The 18,908-nt window shown below is 49.9% G+C and overlaps 8 non-coding genes and 5 pseudogenes across 8 annotated transcripts; all 13 read left to right on the forward strand.

The window, feature by feature from the left end:
- The first annotated feature begins 12,005 nt into the window (after window positions 1–12,005).
- On the forward strand, window positions 12,006–12,124 carry LOC149849325 (5S ribosomal RNA). The gene has a single exon (XR_016426213.1). It is a non-coding gene; the product is annotated as a 5S ribosomal RNA (ribosomal RNA).
- Window positions 12,125–12,547: 423 nt separating this feature from the next.
- On the forward strand, window positions 12,548–12,666 carry LOC149849326 (5S ribosomal RNA). The gene has a single exon (XR_016426153.1). It is a non-coding gene; the product is annotated as a 5S ribosomal RNA (ribosomal RNA).
- A 424-nt stretch (window positions 12,667–13,090) lies between these two features.
- Window positions 13,091–13,209, forward strand: LOC149849327 (5S ribosomal RNA; annotated as a pseudogene).
- Window positions 13,210–13,632: 423 nt separating this feature from the next.
- On the forward strand, window positions 13,633–13,751 carry LOC149849328 (5S ribosomal RNA; annotated as a pseudogene).
- A 424-nt stretch (window positions 13,752–14,175) lies between these two features.
- Window positions 14,176–14,294, forward strand: LOC149849329 (5S ribosomal RNA). Its single transcript, XR_016426033.1, has one exon. It is a non-coding gene; the product is annotated as a 5S ribosomal RNA (ribosomal RNA).
- A 422-nt stretch (window positions 14,295–14,716) lies between these two features.
- Window positions 14,717–14,835, forward strand: LOC149849330 (5S ribosomal RNA; annotated as a pseudogene).
- A 423-nt stretch (window positions 14,836–15,258) lies between these two features.
- Window positions 15,259–15,377, forward strand: LOC149849331 (5S ribosomal RNA; annotated as a pseudogene).
- A 423-nt stretch (window positions 15,378–15,800) lies between these two features.
- LOC149849332 (5S ribosomal RNA) lies at window positions 15,801–15,919 on the forward strand. The gene has a single exon (XR_016436141.1). It is a non-coding gene; the product is annotated as a 5S ribosomal RNA (ribosomal RNA).
- A 422-nt stretch (window positions 15,920–16,341) lies between these two features.
- LOC149849333 (5S ribosomal RNA) lies at window positions 16,342–16,460 on the forward strand. The gene has a single exon (XR_016426366.1). It is a non-coding gene; the product is annotated as a 5S ribosomal RNA (ribosomal RNA).
- Window positions 16,461–16,884: 424 nt separating this feature from the next.
- Window positions 16,885–17,003, forward strand: LOC149849334 (5S ribosomal RNA). The gene has a single exon (XR_016427241.1). It is a non-coding gene; the product is annotated as a 5S ribosomal RNA (ribosomal RNA).
- A 422-nt stretch (window positions 17,004–17,425) lies between these two features.
- On the forward strand, window positions 17,426–17,544 carry LOC149849335 (5S ribosomal RNA; annotated as a pseudogene).
- Window positions 17,545–17,967: 423 nt separating this feature from the next.
- On the forward strand, window positions 17,968–18,086 carry LOC149849336 (5S ribosomal RNA). The gene has a single exon (XR_016434295.1). It is a non-coding gene; the product is annotated as a 5S ribosomal RNA (ribosomal RNA).
- Window positions 18,087–18,499: 413 nt separating this feature from the next.
- Window positions 18,500–18,618, forward strand: LOC149849337 (5S ribosomal RNA). Its single transcript, XR_016425800.1, has one exon. It is a non-coding gene; the product is annotated as a 5S ribosomal RNA (ribosomal RNA).
- Window positions 18,619–18,908: the final 290 nt, after the last annotated feature.

Below are 18,908 nucleotides of genomic sequence, written 5' to 3' on the forward strand. Positions count from 1 at the left end.
CTCGTAACTATCGTCGGATATATATGTTCGAATACGCAGTATATGCGTTCTTCAAAATAGTATCTCACCCTAGTTCTTGGTTGAGCCCTCTAGGACACTTCGGTGTTCACTCGCTCGCCTCGTAACTATCGTTGGATACAGATCTAGGTGTATATCTGCTGATACTGCCGACGCGTCTTATATCGCACAGGCCATGTAATTTACCTTTGCCGTCGCGTCGTATGATGCCAAGGCTCCCTGCTTTCTGTACTTCCGATTACTGCACTTCCGATTATGCATTTACTTACGCCGTCGCGTCGAACGATGCCAAGGCTCCTGCTTTCTGCAATGTCTTTACTTACGCCGTCGCGTCGAACGATGCCAAGGCTTCTGCTTTGTTATATATGTAGAATATTTCGTTCAGTTACACACCCTGAACAATAGTATATGCATTTCTTTACGCCGTCGCTGTATAAAGCACAGGCTTCTGCTTATATTACATATATGGCGCGTAAGTGAGCGTTCAAACGGAGATCAACTCCAAAATCGCCCATGCGATTCCCTTACCGCTCCTCGTACAAGATTCTGCTTGACGAATGAAGCCCCTATTGGAAAGGCTTCGCCTTTTGGCAAAATGCTCTTTACGTAAAGACTAAATCAATTACGTATGGCCTAGCTATGGCCCAAGGTTCCTGCAACCTTGATGGATGCAAAGTACGCACAACGGTGCGCATCCATTTCCCGAGTTAAGCGTAGCGATTTCCCACCAAAGAGGGGAGATGCCGCTGAAATGGATAAAAGAAACGCACGCTTTCTCCGTAAAAGAGAGGAAGTGCTGCTGAAATTCCTGAAGGAGCTAAGAATGGCTCAGAAAGAACGTAGCAGAAGTGCTACCCAGTTATGAAACGCCTTCTACAATGTAGAAAGGTTCGTCGCACCACTGCCGGTAGAGCAGAGAAGGTGTTGACAGAATGGTTGGCAGAAGAGCTGCCAAAACCAGTTAAGTGGCACAATGATGTCCTTTGTTGGAACGATGTCAGAATGACTCGTCTCCCTGACACCTGCAAGGGCATCATACTTGTAAGAGCCGTTGCGCCAAAGTAGTGGTAGCGCCTTGACGAGGTCCTGAGCTCGTTGCGTAAAAATACGCCGAGTAGCCGATCCGTAGAGATCGAGTCATGTGCATGCTCATTGAGAATTATCAGACAACCAGACTCGTAAGGGCCGCTGAGCCGGAGTGTGTTGTTTCCACCGAAAGAGGTGAAGTGCTCGTCAAGGCCGAAGTGCCGAGAGCAGAGTTAAGCATGCATATGAATAAAACCTTTGTTCCACGGTGAAAACCGTGTGGTTGATTGGGGTCGGGTACATACTTCTCAAAGGCTGCCCTATAGGCATGCAATGTTCGTCAAGTAATTGTAAGACCGGCAGGCCCCTTTCAGAATTTCTCACCGAGGAAGACGGTGATGGCGCAGCCTTGAGTGACATGTATTTTACCCGAACCTGATAGAGTTCATTGATGGCCTTCGTCACTCAGAGGTATGGAGGTCGTGGTTATCCTTAAATATCTAAGGATTGAACCCAACTACTGCAGTAGCAGAATGCATTCGGATACCTAGTAAGGATCTCTTCCGGTATGCTGTACCGTCCTACTAGGGGGATGGGGTCAACAGGCCTCTGGGGTATCTAAAATACATAGAATAATCAACCCCCAGATCGTCGCGTTGTCGCCCAGATATGAGTCCCCTAAGCCCAGGGGGAGGTGCAATTATCGAAACAAAGCATTAGCTTAGGTACAGCGCTACTTTGAATGTATGAGTGGATGACGTTGTTGAGTCAGTCCTGCATAACCTTTGTGAAGGTGTCATGGTCGGTATACTACTGGACCGATTGGGAAAGAACCCCATTGATATCCGTACGACTAAGTGAAGCTCGGAGAGCTGTCCTTAGATTCGTAGGATACGGATGTGCCAAGCATAAAGGCTTGAGCTAGGACATCCATTCGTGACTCTGAGGAAGTCAAGGCTAAGTCGTAGAGACTTGAGAGGTTATTCTAACTCACAGCCCTGAAGAGGCTTATGCGAAGTCATGACGACTTGCGTGGATATTCAACTCATAGCCCTGATGAGGCTTGTACGATATACGCTAAGTCATGGAGGCTTGAGCGTCGTATTACGAACTGCGACCCTGAGTGGTCTATGCATTTACTTGAGTTGAATAGATAGGTGTTTGCCTACTTACCAGACCATCAGTGGTTCTGACCCCGTTTAATGGGGATTTCAGGTGTTGAACCTGCGTGGCGATATGCGGAGCAAGGCGGCATCAAGTTCCAGGGTTTCTCTAGACAGAGTTGTACTGCTTCCTTTTTATTGAACCTACACTGCTTTCCTAAGCAGTAGTGTTGTAATAAACATATGTTTTCGATAAAATGGAACACTTTGGTGGTCAATGAGCTGCTTGGCCACATACCTGCAACGTGGTCGGAGTTTTCTAAAACCGACGACTCATTATCGTCTTATTCCGCTGCTAAAAGCTTTTCTAAGTTCCGCTGCAAAGAAAAAAAAAAAGAAATCCATGAAAATTTTAACTTAGCTTTGTTTTGGAAATCCGGGGTGTTACAGAATTGGTATCAGAGCATGAGTCTGAGAAACCTGGTTCAAGATCCGTCATGGTACCGATATCGCACTGTAAGTATATGTTTTTATACTTTTGTTCTGATCTGGGTGCATCTTTGTATAGATGGCAACTCATGACTCGCGTGGATATTGCTATCGCTGCAAGGTCATGCACGATGAGTGGATATGCCCGTATGAAGTCCAAGACTGCCAATATTGTGGCGAAGATGGGCATTCCGCCAACGAATGCCAAAGGAAATATACCGCCGATATGGGTCGGCGGGCTTCAAAGGGTCTCAGGGATGAGACTTCGCGTGTCAGTGGACCGCATCACTCTAGTGTTGGGAGCAACCATACCCCAACATCTTTTGATGAATTACCAAGACTGAGGGATTTTGATTTAAACTTCCCTGCAGAAGTCTATCACTCGCCAAGCTACCATCCGGCATCACATATGCCGAGCTTAAATGGCAGGAACAAAAGAGGAGATTCTTTCTGTTCGCCAATCATTATTCCAGACTCCCAGAGTCTTGATCTTGCTGACTGGGAAAGTGGACTGGAGTCTCTCATATATCCCCAGTATTCGCTTGCTAGTGCGGAAGTGCCGCCCAAGCCGAAGCTAGTAGTGCCTGCACCAAGGCCATGTGGCAATAGATGGACCTTTTGGAGTTCGTCTTCATCAAAGAAATCCAAGTCTTAAAGAGACTGGTGATGTTTTGGAGTCAGTAGACTCATGTATATAGTTTCTCATTGCCTAAAGTCTGCCAGTGCGGCATGACGTTTTGTTTAAGGCAATGCTTGTGTAAATGTGATGTATATTAAGTAAATAAAGCTTTTACTTTCTCATATACATCGAGAAACTAAAAACAAGTGCTTGTGTGTGCATAGATAAATGGCTCCTACGACGAGGAGAACCATACCAAGCGAGGAGTCCCATACGCAAGGATTCCTGTTAGAGACACTCAACAACCTGGTTACCGCCATCCGTGAAACGAGGCCAGAACCAGTCGCACCACGAAACGAGCACCTGGGAGGAGTGACTTATGAGAAGTTCCTCAAGCTTGACCCGCCAGTTTTCATTGGCAGAGCCGATCCTGAGCTCGCAGAAAGTTGGGTCGAAGAAACCGAACGTGCCTTCCTGGTGCTGGGAGTACCAGAAGAAAAGAAGACCAACTTTGGCACGTACAGGCTGAAAGACAACGCACGTAAGTGGTGGGATACCACTAAGATTATCCAGTTCTCGGAAGTTGAAGTCATTCCTTGGACTGACTTCCGGAGAGCTTTCATGGATAATTACTTTCCATTACACTCCAGAAACAAGAAGAAGATGGAGTTTCTGGAATTGGAGCAGGGTGGCATGAATCTGATTGACTATACCACCAAATTTCAAAATCTTGAACGGTACTGCTCCCGGTTATTTGAGACCGACCAAGAAAGGGCCGACAAGTACATCAATGGACTGCGAGAAGGGCTAAGGTCACGGGTTATCACCAGCATGCCCCAAACGTTTCAAACGGCTGTGGCAGCAGCTTCAAAAATACAAGTGGATTGGGAGCGATCAAAAGTGATCATAGCAAAAAGGCCCATAGTTGATGGTGGGAACAAGAAGAGAATGTTTTCAAGTGGCCAGGGTTCACGACAAACCTTTCAGAAGAAAAGGTTCCAAGGTGGGAACAACACTCAACAAGTTGTAAGGCCAAGGCAGAACATGGCTCCAAACAACCTGCAGTCCAACCCAAACTGCCCAAAATGCCATGTTAATCACGCAAGAGGACCATGTCCACGTGACACAGGTGGATGCTTCTACTGTGGCAAAGTGGGCCACATTGCAAGACAATGCAGGAAGAAGCTTATTGATGAGCAGAGGAGGAATGCCGGATCTGCCGGACCCTCTCAACAAATACCACAACGAACACTAGTCCAACGACCCCCACCTAGAGTAGAACAAAGGCCTGCTGCAGGTCGTGTATACGCTGTAACGACTGAACAAGTCGAAAATGGTGACCTGATTGAAGGCACCGTACCTGTTAATGGACATGCAGCTTACGTCTTGTTTGATTGTGGTGCTACTCATACGTTTATCTCTGACGATTTCACCGAACAACTCCACGCCTCGGTGCAACCGATTGATAAAATGATCGAAGTATATAACCCGTTGGGTTCACGCACCAAATGTATCCGGTGTGTGAAAAATTTGGATATTGAGATAACAGGGCAACACTTGCCTACTGATGCCATCCTGATCGATATGATACAGTACGATGTCATTCTGGGAATGAATTGGTTGGCTCAGAATAATGCCAAGATTCTGTGCCACGAGGGCAGAGTGATTCTATCTCGACCCGGATTACCTAAGATGGAATACCGGTTATCCAAACCAGTTCCACAGAAAAGGCTCATATCCGCACTTAAGGTACAAAAATACCTTAGGAAGGGTTGTGTGGCCTTCCTGTTGAGTCTCTCGGTGGAAAAATCCAACGACCAACCCCTTGAGAGTTTGGAAGTAGTGCGGGAGTTTCCCGATGTGTTTCCTGAGGAATTGCCAGGACTTCCGCCACTTCGTGAGGTTGAATTTGGAATTCAATCCTTACCTGGAACAGCGCCGATATCCAAAGCCCCGTATCGAATGGCGCCAGCAGAACTCAGTGAGTTGAAGTGTCAGTTGGAAGAACTGATGGAACAAGGGTTCATCCGACCAAGTATGTCACCATGGGGAGCCCCGGTACTATTTGTAAAGAAGAAGGATGGATCCCTTCGGTTATGCATCGATTATCGGATGCTTAACCAGGCAACTGTTAAAAATAAGTACCCGTTGCCTCGGATTGAGGACTTATTCGATCAGCTCAGAACAGCGAGAGTGTTCTCCAAGATCGACCTCAGGTCTGGATACCATCAGCTCAGAGTAAAGGAAGAGGATATACCCAAGACAGCCTTCAGAACGAGATACGGCCATTATGAGTTCGTAGTAATGCCCTTCGGACTCACTAATGCGCCTGCTGCCTTTATGGATCTAATGAACCGGATATTCAGACCATATTTGGATAGCTTTGTCATCGTCTTTATTGATGACATTCTCGTATATTCTGAGAACAAGGAACAACACGTGGAGCACTTGAAAATCGTCTTGAAAACCCTTCAAGATAACCAACTCTATGCTAAGTTTTCAAAATGTGAATTCTGGCTAGATAAAGTGATGTTCCTTGGTCATGTGATCTCAAAAGATGGAATCGCAGTGGATCCTGCGAAGGTGGAAGCTGTGATGGACTGGAAGCAGCCAGAAAATATCACTGAGGTTCGTAGCTTCCTTGGACTTGCCGGATATTATCGGAAGTTCATACAAGACTTCTCCCGAATCGCCGTACCGATGACGAAATTACTTAAAAAGGGAGTCAAGTTTGAATGGACTGACCAGTGTAAGGAGTGCTTTGAGGTTCTCAAACAGAGGCTTACCACTGCCCCTGTCCTTACCTTACCTTCTGGTCAGGGAGGCTTCGTGGCATATACCGATGCCTCAGGAACAGGTCTGGGTTGTGTGTTGATGCAGCATGGCAAAGTAATCGCCTATGCATCACGACAGTTGAGGGTCCATGAGAAAAACTATCCAACCCACGACTTGGAGCTTGCCGCGGTAGTGTTCGCGCTTAAAATCTGGCGACACTACCTGTATGGAGAGAAATTTGAGGTCATGTCGGACCATAAAAGCCTAAAATACCTCTTTTCTCAAAAAGAACTCAATATGCGGCAACGACGATGGCTGGAATTCCTCAAAGATTATGAATTCACGCTTTCCTATCACCCTGGAAAGGCGAATGTTGTAGCAGATGCCCTTAGTCGCAAGACTGTTGGCACTCTGGCCAGCCTAACCGGACAATGGAAGTTGATGGAGGATTTCGTCAAGTGGAAGCCATTTTTGGCTGATTCAGGTAGAATCAAAATGTCATGTTTGACGATCCACATTGAGTTCCTCGATCGCATCGTAGCCGAACAGTTCAAGGATCCCCAGTACTTGGAATTGAAAGCTCGTGCTGAAAAAGATAACACTTTCTTCCATTTGAAAGAAGATGGAGGAATATGGATGGAAGAAAGAATTTGGGTTCCAAATAACCCTGAGCTAAGACAGGAAGTACTCCAGGAGGCCCATAGTAGCAAATATACTATCCACCCTGGGGGTACAAAGATGTTCCGAGATTTGCAGAGAAAGTACTGGTGGAAGGGTATGAAGCGTGATGTGGCTACGTTTGTCTCGAAGTGTTTGATCTGCCAGCAAGTTAAGATCGAACATCAGCGACCTGGTGGAAAGATGCAACGGATCGAGATTCCAGAATGGAAATGGGAAGGCATTACGATGGATTTCATCGTTGGATTGCCTCGATCCAAAAGACAACATGACTCAATATGGGTGATCGTGGACAGACTCACCAAGTCTGCTCATTTTCTGCCAATCAACACTCGATACTCAACTGAACGATTGGCAGAGATCTACATTCGGGAAATCGTTAGACTCCATGGAGTGCCGATTTCGATCATATCTGATCGTGACCCGAAGTTCACCTCTCACTTTTGGGAGCAGCTTCAGAAAGCCCTGGGGACGAAACTCAAGTTCAGTACAGCATTCCATCCCCAAACAGATGGGCAATCAGAACGAACCATACAGACTCTTGAAGATATGCTCAGAGCCTGTATGCTGGAATGGAAAGGTGATTGGGATTCCCACCTAGCGTTGGCTGAATTTGCTTATAATAATAGCCACCACGCTAGCATTGGGATGGCGCCGTATGAAGCCTTGTATGGACGACCCTGTAGATCACAAATCCATTGGGGTGAAGTGGGTGAGCGAACCTTGGACTCGCCCATTGTGTTGCAGCATTATACTGAGCAAGTCCACATGATCAGAAAGAAGCTACTGACTGCTCAGAGTCGACTGAAGAGCTACGCCGATCAGCGGCGTAGGGAACTCACTTTTGCGGTTGGAGATAAGGTTTTTATCAAGGTCTCTCCAACCAAGAGTGTGTTTCGTTTTGGAAAGAAGGGGAAGCTCAGCCCTAGATTCGTTGGTCCCTTCGAAGTTTTGAGCCGAATCGGAGAGACTGCCTACCAAGTAGCATTGCCACCACAATACGCGCAAATACATGATGTATTTCACGTATCAATGCTTCGAAAGTACGTTCATGATCCTTCTCATGTCATTCAACATGAGGACATTGACATCCGAGAAGATATGACGGTAGAAGAAAGGCCAGTGGAGATCATGGACCGACGAGAGCAAGTGCTAAGAACGAAGGTCATCCCACTTGTTAAAGTGAGATGGCAACATCACGGAGTCGATGATTGCACTTGGGAGCCCGAATCAGATATGCGGGATAAATATCCTGAACTCTTCACTTTGTAATCTTAACTGAATTTCGCGGACGCAATTCCTTTAAGGGGGTAATGATGTAAGACCCGCAATTTTTCAGAAAATATCTGAATAAAATTCATGAGGCATTTACCGGTAAAAATAGCATTTCTTCTCAGAATGCGAAACGAATCAATTCCTGCGAGCCAGTTATACTTAGGGTATTCGTCGAATTGCGAATATATGCTCAAATACTCGGGAAGCCATAACTTCCTAACTAAACGAAATCAATAGATTCGTACGAGCCAACTTTCTTAGTTACGTCAATACGAAGAAAATGGCGTACTCAGAATTTTTCGGAAAAAATCGCCGGAAACCCAAAATTCTTGCGGGACCCACGGAAATATTGGTGGGACCCACAGAAATATTCCTCAGAAAATATCTGGTGGGACCCACAAAAATATCCCATGGAATATCCAAGTGGGCCCCACACCAAGGAACCTCTTGGAATTAAAAAGAAGCCAAGGGGGTAGTTTGGGCATGGAAAAACCCAAGAGGAGGTGGGCTTGGGCTATAAATAGCCCTCCCCACTCTCTCTCTTCTCATAAAAATCGACCCCCTCTCTCTCTTGCCTTCTCTCTCTCTCCTAAACCTCCCCTACCTAGCCTAGCCCACCTGAGCCCACCTGACCTGGTCTGAGCCTGCCTGACCTGGTCCTAACCCACCTGACCTGGGTCTGAACCCACTTGACCTGGTCCAAACCCAGTTGACTTGACTTGAACCTAGTTGGGTTTAAAGTCAAAGTCAAAGTCCTTTTTGGTCCAGATTCCGGTTTGGATTTCTGAACCCAGACTTAGCCTACTTGAGCTGAGTTCGAACCTGCTGAACCCAGTTGACTTGGATTGAACCCTGTTAGGTTCAAACCACTTAGGTTGAGTAGCTTGACCTGCTCTACCTCTTTCTCAACTAAGTCAGCTTCATCTGACTTAGTCTGACCTCTCGAAGGAAGGCTCGAAGCCAAAGAAGCAACCCGGAGCCGTTTCTTCCACGATTTGAGGTAAGTTCGCTTCGTTGATCCATCTCTCTCAAGTATTTGACTGTTTGTATATAGAATATACTTTCTGAAGTAGTATCTTGCTTTAGTTCTTGGTTGAGCCCTCTAGGACACTTCGGTGTTCACGCGCTCGCCTCGTAACTATCGTCGGATATATATGTTCGAATACGCAGTATATGCGTTCTTCAAAATAGTATCTCACCCTAGTTCTTGGTTGAGCCCTCTAGGACACTTCGGTGTTCACTCGCTCGCCTCGTAACTATCGTTGGATACAGATCTAGGTGTATATCTGCTGATACTGCCGACGCGTCTTATATCGCACAGGCCATGTAATTTACCTTTGCCGTCGCGTCGTATGATGCCAAGGCTCCCTGCTTTCTGTACTTCCGATTACTGCACTTCCGATTATGCATTTACTTACGCCGTCGCGTCGAACGATGCCAAGGCTCCTGCTTTCTGCAATGTCTTTACTTACGCCGTCGCGTCGAACGATGCCAAGGCTTCTGCTTTGTTATATATGTAGAATATTTCGTTCAGTTACACACCCTGAACAATAGTATATGCATTTCTTTACGCCGCCGCTGTATAAAGCACAGGCTTCTGCTTATATTACATATATGGCGCGTAAGTGAGCGTTCAAACGGAGATCAACTCCAAAATCGCCCATGCGATTCCCTTACCGCTCCTCGTACAAGATTCTGCTTGACGAATGAAGCCCCTATTGGAAAGGCTTCGCCTTTTGGCAAAATGCTCTTTACGTAAAGACTAAATCAATTACGTATGGCCTAGCTATGGCCCAAGGTTCCTGCAACCTTGATGGATGCAAAGTACGCACAACGGTGCGCATCCATTTCCCGAGTTAAGCGTAGCGATTTCCCACCAAAGAGGGGAGATGCCGCTGAAATGGATAAAAGAAACGCACGCTTTCTCCGTAAAAGAGAGGAAGTGCTGCTGAAATTCCTGAAGGAGCTAAGAATGGCTCAGAAAGAACGTAGCAGAAGTGCTACCCAGTTATGAAACGCCTTCTACAATGTAGAAAGGTTCGTCGCACCACTGCCGGTAGAGCAGAGAAGGTGTTGACAGAATGGTTGGCAGAAGAGCTGCCAAAACCAGTTAAGTGGCACAATGATGTCCTTTGTTGGAACGATGTCAGAATGACTCGTCTCCCTGACACCTGCAAGGGCATCATACTTGTAAGAGCCGTTGCGCCAAAGTAGTGGTAGCGCCTTGACGAGGTCCTGAGCTCGTTGCGTAAAAATACGCCGAGTAGCCGATCCGTAGAGATCGAGTCATGTGCATGCTCATTGAGAATTATCAGACAACCAGACTCGTAAGGGCCGCTGAGCCGGAGTGTGTTGTTTCCACCGAAAGAGGTGAAGTGCTCGTCAAGGCCGAAGTGCCGAGAGCAGAGTTAAGCATGCATATGAATAAAACCTTTGTTCCACGGTGAAAACCGTGTGGTTGATTGGGGTCGGGTACATACTTCTCAAAGGCTGCCCTATAGGCATGCAATGTTCGTCAAGTAATTGTAAGACCGGCAGGCCCCTTTCAGAATTTCTCACCGAGGAAGACGGTGATGGCGCAGCCTTGAGTGACATGTATTTTACCCGAACCTGATAGAGTTCATTGATGGCCTTCGTCACTCAGAGGTATGGAGGTCGTGGTTATCCTTAAATATCTAAGGATTGAACCCAACTACTGCAGTAGCAGAATGCATTCAGATACCTAGTAAGGATCTCTTCCGGTATGCTGTACCGTCCTACTAGGGGGATGGGGTCAACAGGCCTCTGGGGTATCTAAAATACATAGAATAATCAACCCCCAGATCGTCGCGTTGTCGCCCAGATATGAGTCCCCTAAGCCCAGGGGGAGGTGCAATTATCGAAACAAAGCATTAGCTTAGGTACAACGCTACTTTGAATGTATGAGTGGATGACGTTGTTGAGTCAGTCCTGCATAACCTTTGTGAAGGTGTCATGGTCGGTATACTACTGGACCGATTGGGAAAGAACCCCATTGATATCCGTACGACTAAGTGAAGCTCGGAGAGCTGTCCTTAGATTCGTAGGATACGGATGTGCCAAGCATAAAGGCTTGAGCTAGGACATCCATTCGTGACTCTGAGGAAGTCAAGGCTAAGTCGTAGAGACTTGAGAGGTTATTCTAACTCACAGCCCTGAAGAGGCTTATGCGAAGTCATGACGACTTGCGTGGATATTCAACTCATAGCCCTGATGAGGCTTGTACGATATACGCTAAGTCATGGAGGCTTGAGCGTCGTATTACGAACTGCGACCCTGAGTGGTCTATGCATTTACTTGAGTTGAATAGATAGGTGTTTGCCTACTTACCAGACCATCAGTGGTTCTGACCCCGTTTAATGGGGATTTCAGGTGTTGAACCTGCGTGGCGATATGCGGAGCAAGGCGGCATCAAGTTCCAGGGTTTCTCTAGACAGAGTTGTACTGCTTCCTTTTTATTGAACCTACACTGCTTTCCTAAGCAGTAGTGTTGTAATAAACATATGTTTTCGATAAAATGGAACACTTTGGTGGTCAATGAGCTGCTTGGCCACATACCTGCAACGTGCTCGGAGTTTTCTAAAACCGACGACTCATTATCGTCTTATTCCGCTGCTAAAAAGCTTTTCTAAGTTCCGCTGCAAAGAAAAAAAAAAAGAAATCCATGAAAATTTTAACTTAGCTTTGTTTTGGAAATCCGGGGCGTTACAGCCGGCACCCGACATGAGCCGCGGCGTGCGACAAACGCAGCAGTTCCGGCTCGCCCGACCGTAACTTGGCACGCCGATGTCGGAATTCGGCGATTTTCGTGGCCACGGAAAGCTCGTTCCGCTGGCTACGACATGGCGAACAGACAAAGTCGGTTCGGGACCGTTTCGAAAGCCGTTTAAGTTCGTTTCGGGCGTTTTGCGGGGCCGTTTCTATGACGGCTAGTCGGTTCGTGCGTTGCAGCCCCCACGGGTCCCGCGTGAGGCATAAGAGCATTTTTTCGCGCAACATGTAACGGGTGCGATTATACCAGCACTAAAGCACTGGATCCCATCAGAACTCTGAAGTTAAGCGTGCTTGGGTGAGAGTAGTATTGGGATGGGTGACCTCCTGGGAAGTCCTCGTGTTGCACTCTCTTTTTGCCTTCGGCGCTTTTTTGTCGTCGGCACCAACTTCCGACCTTCTTTTCACTTTCCGTAACACACCGTATCTGATCCATCGAGGTATTCTGCTTCCATTTCACCCTCGCCTTGCGCGCCGCAGAGACGGCACCCGACACGAGCCGCAGCGTGCGACAAACGCAGTAGTTCCGGCTCGCCGGGCCGTAATTTAACACGCCGATGTCGGAATTCGGCGATTTTCGTGGCCACGGAAAGCTCGTTCCGCTGGCTACGACATGGCGAACTGACAAAGTCGGTTTGGTACCGTTTCGGAAGCCGTTTAAGCTCGTTTTGGGCATTTTTCGAGGTCGTTTCTATGACGGCTAGTCGGTTTGTCCGTTGCAGCCGCCACGGCTCCCGCGTGAGGCATAAGAGCATTTTTTCGCGCAACATATAACGGGTGCGATCATACCAGCACTAAATCACTGGATCCCATCAGAACTCCGAAGTTAAGCGTGCTTGGGTGAGAGTAGTATTGGGATGGGTGACCTCCTGGGAAGTCCTTGTGTTGCACTCTCTTTTTGCCTTCGGTGCTTTTTTGTCGTCGGCACCAACCTCCGACCTTCTTTTCACTTCCCGCAACACACCGTATCTGATCCATCGAGGTCTTCTGCTTCCTTTTCACCCTCGCCTTGCGCGCTGCAGCGCCGGCACCCGACACGAACCGCGGTGTTAGACAAACACAGCAGTTTCGGCTCGCCGGACCGTAACTTGGCACGCCAATGTCGGAATTCGGCGATTTTCGTGGCCACGGAAAGCTCGTTCCGCTGGCTACGACGTGGCGAACACACGAAATCAGTTCGGGACCGTTTCGGAAGCCGCTTAAGCTCGTTTCGGGCGTATTTCAGGGTCATTTCTATGACGGCTAGTCGGTTCGTGCGTTGCAGCCCCCACGGCTCCCGCGTGAGGCATAAGAGCATTTTTTTCGCGAAACATGTAACGGGTGCGATCATACCAGCACTAAAGCACTGGATCCCATCATAACTCCGAAGTAAAGCGTGTTTGGGCGAGAGTAGTACTGGGATGGGTGACCTCTTGGGAAGTCCTCGTGTTGCACTCTCTTTTTGCCTTTGGCGCTTTTTTGTCGTCGGCACCAACCTCCGACCTTCTTTTCACTTCCCGCAACACACCGTATCTGATCCATCGAGGTCTTCTACTTCCCTTTCACCCTCGCCTTGCGCGCCGCAGCGCCGGCACCCGACACGAGCCGCGGCGTGCGACAAACGCAGCAGTTCCGGCTCGCCGGACCGTAACTTGGCACGCCGATGTCGGAATTCGGCGATTTTCGTGGCCACAGAAAGCTCGTTCTGCTGGCTACGACGTGTCGAACTGACAAAGTCGGTTCGGGATCGTTTCGGAGGCCGTTTAAGCTCGTTTCGGGTGTTTTTCAGGGCCGTTTCTATGACGGCTAGTCGGTTCGTGCGTTGCAGCCCCCACGGCTCCCGCGTGAGGCATAAGCGCATTTTTTCGCGAAACATGTAACAGGAGTGATCATACCAACACTAAAGCACAGGATCCCATCAGAACTCCGAAGTTAAGCGTGCTTGGGTAAGAGTAGTATTGGGATGGGTGACCTCCTGGGAAGTCCTCGTGTTGCACTCTCTTTTTGCCTTCGGCGCTTTTTTGTCGTCGGCACCAACCTCCGACCATTTTTTCACTTCCCGCAACACACCGTATCTGATCCATCGAGGTCTTCTGCTTCCTTTTCACCCTCGCCTTGCGCGCCGCAGCGCCGGCACCCGACACGAACCGCGGTGTTAGACAAACGCAGCAGTTCCGGCTCCCCGGACCGTAACTTGGCACGCCGATGTCAGAATTCAGCGATTTTCGTGGCCACGGAAAGCTCGTTCCGCTGGCTACGACATGGCGAGCAGACTAAGTCGGTTCGGGACCGTTTCGGAGGCCGTTTAAGCTCGTTTCGGGCGTTTTTCGGGGTCGTTTCTATGACGGCTAGTCGGTTCGTGCGTTGCAGCCCCCACGGCTCCCGCGTGAGGCATAAGAGCATTTTTTTCGCGCAACATGTAACGGGTGCGATCATACCAGCACTAAAGCACTGGATCCCATCAGAACTCTGAAGTTAAGCGTGCTTGGACGAGAGTAGTACTGGGATGGGTGACCTTCTGGGAAGTCCTCGTGTTGCACTATCTTTTTGCCTTCGGCGCTTTTTTGTCGTCGGCACCAACCTCCGACCTTCTTTTCACTTCCCGCAACACACCGTATCTGATCAATCGAGGTCTTCTGCTTCTTTTTCACCGTCGCCTTGCGCGCCGCAGCGCCGGCACCCGACACGAGCCGCGGCGTGCGACAAACGCAGCAGTTCCGGCTCGCCAGACCGTAACTTGGCACGCCGATGTCGGAATTCGGCGATTTTCGTGGCCACTGAAAGCTCGTTTCGCTGGCTACGACGTGTCGAACGACGAAGTTGTTTCGGGACCGTTTCGGAAGCCGTTTAATCTCGTTTCGGGCGTTTTTCGAGGCCGTTTCTATGACGGCTAGTCGCTTCATGCGTTGCAGCCCCCACGGCTCCTGCGTGAGGCATAAGAGCATTTTTTTGCGAAACATGTAACAGGTGCGATCATACCAGCACTAAAGCACTGGATCACATCAGAACTCCGAAGTTAAGCGTGTTTGGGCGAGAGCAGTACTGGGATGGGTGACCTCCTGGAAAGTTCTCGTGTTGCACTCTCTTTTTGCCTTCAGCGCTTTTTTGTCGTCGGCACCAACCTCCGACCTTCTTTTCACTTTCCGCAACACACTGTATCTGATCCATATAGGTCTTCTGCTTCCTTTTCACCCTCGTCTTGCGCGCCGCAGCGCCGGCACCCGACACGACCCGCGGCGTGCGACAAACGCAGCAGTTCAGGCTCGCCGGATCGTAACTTAGCACGCCGAAGTCGGAATTCGGCGATTTTCGTGGCCACGGAAAGCTCGTTCCGCTGGCTACGACATGGCGAACAGACGAAGTCGGTTCGGGACCGTTTTGAAAGCCGTTTATGCTCGTTTCGGGCGTTTTGCGGGGCCGTTTCTATGACGGCTAGTCGATTCGTGCGTTGCAGCCCCCACGGCTCCCGCGTGAGGCATAAGAGCATTTTTTCGCGCAACATGTAACGGGTGCGATTATACCAGTACTAAAGCACCGGATCCCATCAGAACTCTAAAGTTAAGCATGCTTGGGTGAGAGTAGTATTGGGATGGGTGACCTCCTGGGAAGTCCTCGTGTTGCACTCTCTTTTTGCCTTCGGCGCTTTTTTGTCGTCGGCACCAACCTCCGACCTTCTTTTCACTTTCCGTAACACACCGTATCTGATCCATCGAAGTCTTCTGCTTCCTTTTCACCCTCGCCTTGCGCGCCGCAGCGCCGGCACCCGACACGAACCGCGGTGTTAGACAAACACAGCAGTTTCGGCTCGCCGGACCGTAACTTGGCACGCCGATGTCGGAATTCGGCGATTTTCGTGGCCACGGAAAGCTCGTTCCGCTGGCTACGACATGGCGAACAGACGAAGTCGGTTCGGGACCGTTTGAAAAGCCGTTTAAGCTTGTTTCGGGTGTTTTTCAGGGTCGTTTCTATGACGGCTAGTCGGTTCCTGCGTTGTGGCCCCCACGGCTCCTGCATGAGGCATAAGAGCATTTTTTCGCGAAACATGTAACGGGTGTGATCATACCAACACTAAAGCACTGGATCCCATCAGAACTCTAAAGTTAAGCGTGTTTGGGCGAGAGTAGTACTGGGATGGGTGACCTCCTGGGAAGTCCTGGTGTTGCACTCTCTTTTTGCCTTCGTCGCTTTTTTGTCGTCGGCACCAACCTATGACCTTCTTTTCACTTCCCACAACACACCGTATCTGATCCATCGAGGTCTTCTGCTTCCATTTCACCCTCGCCTTGCGCGCCGCAGCGCCGGCACCCGACACGAGCCGCAGCGTGCGACAAACGCAGTAGTTCCGGCTCGCCGGACCGTAACTTAACACGCCGATGTCGAAATTCGGTGATTTTCGTGGCCACGGAAAGCTCGTTCCGCTGGCTACGACATGGCGAACTGACAAAGTCGGTTCGGTACCGTTTTGGAAGCCGTTTAAGCTCGTTTTGGGCATTTTTCGGGGTCGTTTCTATGACGCCTAGTCGGTTCGTGCGTTGCAGCCGTCACGGCTCCCGCGTGAGGCATAAGAGCATTTTTCGCGCAACATGTAACGGGTGCGATCATACTAGCACTAAAGCACCGGATCCCATCAGAACTTTGAAGTTAAGCGTGCTTGGGTGAGAGTAGTATTGGGATGGGTGACCTTATGGGAAGTTCTCGTGTTGCACTCTCTTTTTGCCTTCAGCGCTTTTTTGTCGTCGGCACCAACCTCCGACCTTCTTTTCACTTTCCGTAACACACTGTATCTGATCCATCGAGGTCTTCTGCTTTCTTTTCACCCTCGCCTTGCGCGCCGCAGCGCCGGCGCCCGACACGAACCGCGGTGTTAGACAAACACAGCAGTTTCGGCTCGCCGGACCGTAACTTGGCACGCCGATATCGGAATTCGACGATTTTCGTGGCCACGGAAAGCTCGCTTCGCTGACTACGACGTGGCGAATAGACGAAGTCGGTTCGCGACCGTTTCGGAAGCCGTTTAAGATCGTTTCGGGCATTTTTCGAGGTCATTTCTATGACGGCTAGTCGGTTCGTGCGTTGCAGCTCCCACGGCTCCCGCGTGAGGCATAAGAGCATTTTTTTCGCGCAACATGTAACGGGTGCGATCATACCAGCACTAAAGCACCGGATCCCATTAGAACTCCGAAGTTAAGCGTGCTTGGGTGAGAGTAGTACTGGGATGGGTGACCTCCTGGGAAGTCCTCGTGTTGCACTCTCTTTTTGCCTTCGGCGCTTTTTTGTCGTCGGCACCAACCTCCGACCTTCTTTTCACTTCCCGCAACACACCGTATCTGATCTATCGAGGTCTTCTGCTTCCCTTTCACCCTCGCCTTGCGCGCCGCAGCGCCGGCACCCGACACGAGCAGCGGCGTGCGACAAACGCAGCAGTTCCGTTTCGCAGGACCGTAACTTAGCACGCCGATGTTGGAATTCGGCGATTTTCGTGGCCACAGAAAGCTCGTTTCGCTGGCTACGACGTGTCGAACTGACAAAGTCGGTTCGGGACCATTTCGGAGGCCGTTTAAGCTCGTTTCGGGTGTTTTTAGGGCCGTTTCTATGACGACTAGTCGGTTCGTGCGTTGCAGCCCCCACGACTCCCGCGTGAGGCATAAGCGCATTTTTTCGCGAAACATGTAACGGGAGCGATCATACCAGCACTAAAGCATTGGATCCCATCAGAACTCCGAAGTTAAGCGTGTTTGAGCGAGAGTAGTACTGAGATGGGTGACCTCCTGGGAAGTTCTCGTGTTGCACTCTCTTTTTGCCTTCTGCGCTTTTTTGTCGTCGGCACCAACCTCTGACCTTCTTTTCACTTCCCGCAACACACTGTATATGATCCATCGAGGTCTTCTGCTTCCCTTTCACCCTCGCCTTGCGCGCCGCAGCGCCGGCACACGACACGAGCCGCGGCATGCGACAAACGCAGCAGTTCCGGCTCGCCGGACCGTAACTTAGCACGCCGATGTGGGAATTCGGCAATTTTCGTGGCCACAGAAAGCTCGTTCCGCTGGCTACGACATGGCGAACAGACGAGGTCGGTTCGGGACTGTTTCGGAAGCCGTTCAAGCTCGTTTGGTGCATTTTTCGGGGCCGTTTCTATGACGCTAGTCGGTTCGTGCGTTGCAGCCCCCACGGCTCCCGCGTGAGGCATAAGAGCATTTTTTTCGCGCAACATGTAACAGGTGCGATCATACCAGCACTAAAGCACCGGATCCCATCAGAACTCCGAAATTAAGCGTGCTTGGGCGAGAGTAGTACTGGGATGGGTGACCTCCTGGGAAGTCCTCGTGTTGCACTCTCTTTTTTCCTTCGGCGCTTTTTTGTCGTCGGCACCAACCTCCGACCTTCTTTTCACTTCCCGCAACACACCGTATCTGATCCATCGAGGTCTTCTGCTTCCCTTTCACCCTCGCCTTGCGCGCCGCAGCGCCGGCAACCGACACGATCCGCGGCGTTAGACAAACACAGCAGTTCCGGCTCGCCGGACAGTAACTTGGCACGCCGATGTCGGAATTCGGCGATTTTCGTGGCCACGGAAAGCTCGTTCCACTGGCTACGACGTGGCGAACGGACAAAGTCGGTTCGGGACCGTTTCGGAAGCCGTTTAAACTCCTTTCGGGCGTTTTCGGGGCCGTTTCTATGACGGCTAGTCGGTTCGTGCGTTGCGGCTCCCGCGTGAGGCATTAGAGCATTTTTTCGCGCAACATGTAACAGGTGCGATCATACCAGCACTAAAGCAGCGGATCCCATCAGAACTCCGAAGTTAAGCGTGCTTGGGCGTGAGTAGTACTGGGATGGGTGACCTCCTGGGAAGTCCTCGTGTTGCACAACTTTTTGCCTTCGGCGCTTTTTTGTCGTCGGCACCAACCTCCGACCTTCTTTTCACTTCCCGCAACACACCGTATCTGATCCATCGAGGTCTTCAGCTTCTTTTTCACCGTCGCCTTGCGTTTCGCAGCGCCGGCACCCGACACGAGCCGCGGCATGCGACAAACGCAGCAGTTCCGGCTCGCCGAATCTTAACTTGGAACGCCGATGTCGGAATTCGGCGATTTTCGTGGCCACGGAAAGCTCGTTCCGCTGGCTACGACATAGAGAACAGACGAAGTCGGTTCGGGACT

This window comes from Nuphar pumila, chromosome 1, assembly GCF_984573655.1.
Source record: "Nuphar pumila chromosome 1, dmNupPumi1.hap1.1, whole genome shotgun sequence".
Lineage (NCBI taxonomy): Eukaryota > Viridiplantae > Streptophyta > Magnoliopsida > Nymphaeales > Nymphaeaceae > Nuphar > Nuphar pumila.